Raw genomic sequence first — 3,763 nt, forward strand, 5'->3', positions numbered from 1 at the left:
GAAACTTTTCCATTTACCTCACGATCTCTGGAAATTTCATTCTCTGCCAAAGTACTGTGGGATCATCTATATCTGAGAAAGAAATTTAGGAGGATCAGTATCTCTGGAGGAATCCCTGAAAACTTCTACTCCTGAGCAAGCATCTATGGGTTCCACTCCACCTGCATCTGGAAAGAGGGTCACTCTCCCTCTCAGAAAAAATGTTGTCGAGACACATCTTTATATTTACAAGAGGATTCACCAACTCAGAAAACCTAAGCCAGAGTTTTATGATTTCACAAAAGGCTCTGAGATTGTCTATTTCAGCAGATAGACATTCAATAAATGCTTTTGGGTCTCCATATATTTCCTTATACCTAAATAGGCTTCAGGCACTTGTTTTGAACAATAGCATTAAGGACAGTCATTATCATTATCTGATCTAAGAAATCTTGGACTAGGGAATACTCAAAGGACCATGAGAAACATCACCATCTACGCATAGCACTCTAGAAGAGGCGTCTTCTACCCAGGGGATTATAGATACTTCAGCACCTGGCCAAAATGCTGTAGCACATATGGGTCTTTCAGTACAGAGTCTAAAACCGGGCCCCCTTATGCGAGAGACTTAAGAAAATTGGCATCCCCCAAGAAGATGGTATTATATCAGACTCTTACTTAGGGATTTCGAAACTTTTCTGTCTACGCTAGAAACTCTCAAAATTTCATATTCTGGCCAAAGTACTATAGGACCATCTGTATCTGCAAAAGAAATTTTTGGACCATCGGTATCTCTGGATGAATCTCTGGGACCTCCTCTCCTGGACCTAGGTTTTCTGAGACCCACTCTACCTGCATCTGGGACTTGGTCATTATCCCATTCAGCACAACATTGTCAGGAAATATCTTAACTTGTACAAGTAGATTTTCCTCTCAGCAAGGCTATACAGGAAATTCATTGCATTCCCAAGAAGCTCTGGGACTGTCCATATCAGCATAGGAATCACTTGGACATTCATCATCTACTCAAGAGTCTCCAGATAATTTTTTGTCCTCCCAAGGGGCTTCAGTCCCTCCTTTTACACTTGAGACTTAGGACAGTCATCATCTGATACTGGAACGCTTCAACTTTCTTACTCTCATTATGGTACAATTAAACTCCACCATTTCACAAAAGTTTTCTAGAAATAACATCTTCTTACAATAAGGTTACAGAAACTTCAACAACTTCCCAAGATTCCTTAGAATATCAACTTCCCCCAATGTAGACTCTGCAACCTTCCCTTACACAAGAGACCTCAGAAACTTTGCCAACAGCAAAAGAGGTTTGTAAGACCTCAGATACTGTGTCAGGTGCTTTAGAATCTTTACCATTCTTTGTAGAGGCTCTGAGACATTGTAATTCTGAAAAATGTACTCGAGGCCCTTCAGTATATAACCACAAGAATATGGAGCCCCCAAGACGTATTTGGTTTACATTTGGAAATACCACACCATCCCAATGGCTTCTAGAACCTATACTATCTACCCAAGAAGGAGTGGGAACTTTCTTTTCAATGGAGTCTTTAAGAATGTCTACCTGTGCACATGACAGTTCATTCCTATTCCTTCTCATGTGACTGTCTGAGCTCTTACTCTTATCACAATAAAAGGGATAGAAGTTCCAATTCAACCAAAAAATAGTGAAGCATGCTTCATTTATTAAATGAAGTATCAGATATTTACTTTTAGAAATGGATGCCTTAAGATCATTCACGTCTGCCAAAAGTAGGCTCGCACTTGCATATATATCAGAAAGGACTCACGCTCTACCGCTACCACTCCCAGGATTGTTTCCAAACAAAGTATCATCAGAATTGAACTTCATATCTAGTTCCACTCCTACAAAATATCAAAGATGTACTCCCTCTCGACTAGGTTGGTCAAAACATTTGTAATCAAAGAAAACAAAATCAAAACTTGATTCTAAAGAATCATGCCTCAAATCTGTGCCAACAGAAGATGAAGGCTTGAAATTTCACCATTCTCCCAAAAACTGGCAGAGATTTTGTTTCTATCAATGTTGCTGCAAGGCTTAACACTGAGCCCAAAGAGAGCCTCACTACTACTTCTGCAAAGGGAGTTTGAAATCCTCACAACCTTATTAGGAGGGCCTCAGATTTTCTCCTTCTTCCCAAGGAATTTCTAGATATTTCAAATCTACCAAAATCAAATTGGAACAGGTCCCCTCTAACATGGAATTTGTTCATGTTTCCCATTCAGAACATGAAGGCTGCCTAAATGCAGGGTTTCTATATGTACAGATATGTACAGCTCAACACATCCTTGAGGAAACAATAATTCATGCATTAATACTTAGGCTCTTGGAAGATTGTTATGATATTTGCCTTAGACTATCAAATATTTCTCATTGGGTATGTATGTTTGCATTGTGAAAATTAGCTGGATGCTAGTGCAGAGCCAGACTCTTATTGATTACCCATGATGCCTTGCGACCTTCCACTTTTGATCCTGGATGAATTGCATATTACTATTTTACCAAATATGACTGGAGCCCTCCTCTCTTTGAATAAAAACAATTGGGATTTCTCATTTGCTGAAGATAGTCTCATAACTTTCCATTCTAAGAAGAGGTTTTCTGTAGTCCTGTTTCCAAGAGACCTCATATATACTTTGTTTAATGAAGGTTTCATGAGAACTACCCTGTGTAAAACTGGGCCATCACCCTTTTCTCCATTAAGAATGTGTACTTACACCTAATCCACCTATCTCAGGAAGATTAGGAAGCATTGTCTTTGACTCAAGGAAACTCATACATTCCTTTTATTCACAAGGTGACATTTGAAATGTTATTTTGAATAATACTGCATCCTACCTTGTAGGATTCTGTCAAGAACTCTCAAGAATTTTATTCTGTTTTAAACTAACTAAAAAATATGCTGCTCTAAATAAAAATGATTTAAACCTTTAATATTTGATACAGGTAGTTAGTGAAATGCATTGCTCCCTGTAGGTTTTGGGTCCCTGTCATAACTTTAAAATTAGAAACTGAATCCTAAGCTATGTTTTTCAATCAAATCACTAGAAATCAACTGGCCCCATCACTGCTGCCCATACATGGAATAAGTAAACAAACAGAGAAAGAAGAAAAAATCTAGCTGCTGACGGGCACCAAGGCATAATGAAGAAAGCTCTTGCTGATGCCTAACTCTCCAAGAGACAAAAAAAAGATAAGAAAGCTCTAAAGAAGTATTGGAAGTTAAAGTGCAATAATGTGACCTTCCTTCTCTAATTGGGTTAGTAAGAACATGTACCTAAAACAGGATGTTGAATAATACTTCTCCCTTGTGTGCAAGGGTTTTCCAACTTATACACTTGCCCTACAGAGGTCTCAGAATTTACCCTTTCTCACTAGGAGCCAATGCCTGGACTCTCCTCAAGTTAGCTTCCTCCATTGATTTCACTGAAGAAACTGTCAGACATCCCTCCTAGGACAAAGCTTACTCCTGACTTTGCCATTTGCCAAAGGTGGTCTCAAAGATTCATTTTTTGGCAAAATCCCTCAAGCTTTACCTTTTTATATAAAGGGCCCAGATTAAATAATCCTTAAACCACTGACAATGTAAAAGTGAGATTCATATTTGCCCATATTCAGTCCAGTATAGTGAAAGGGGTACTATGAATACAAACTTCAACCACAAAATTTACAAAGATCCCATTTTTTCCATAGGGTGTCTGGAAGAGTCCATAATGGTGAATAACATGTCAGAATTGGTTTCCATGA

This window comes from Microtus oregoni, unplaced genomic scaffold (genome assembly GCF_018167655.1).
Source record: "Microtus oregoni isolate MIOR12 unplaced genomic scaffold, Mior012 000113F_000, whole genome shotgun sequence".
Taxonomy (NCBI): domain Eukaryota; kingdom Metazoa; phylum Chordata; class Mammalia; order Rodentia; family Cricetidae; genus Microtus; species Microtus oregoni.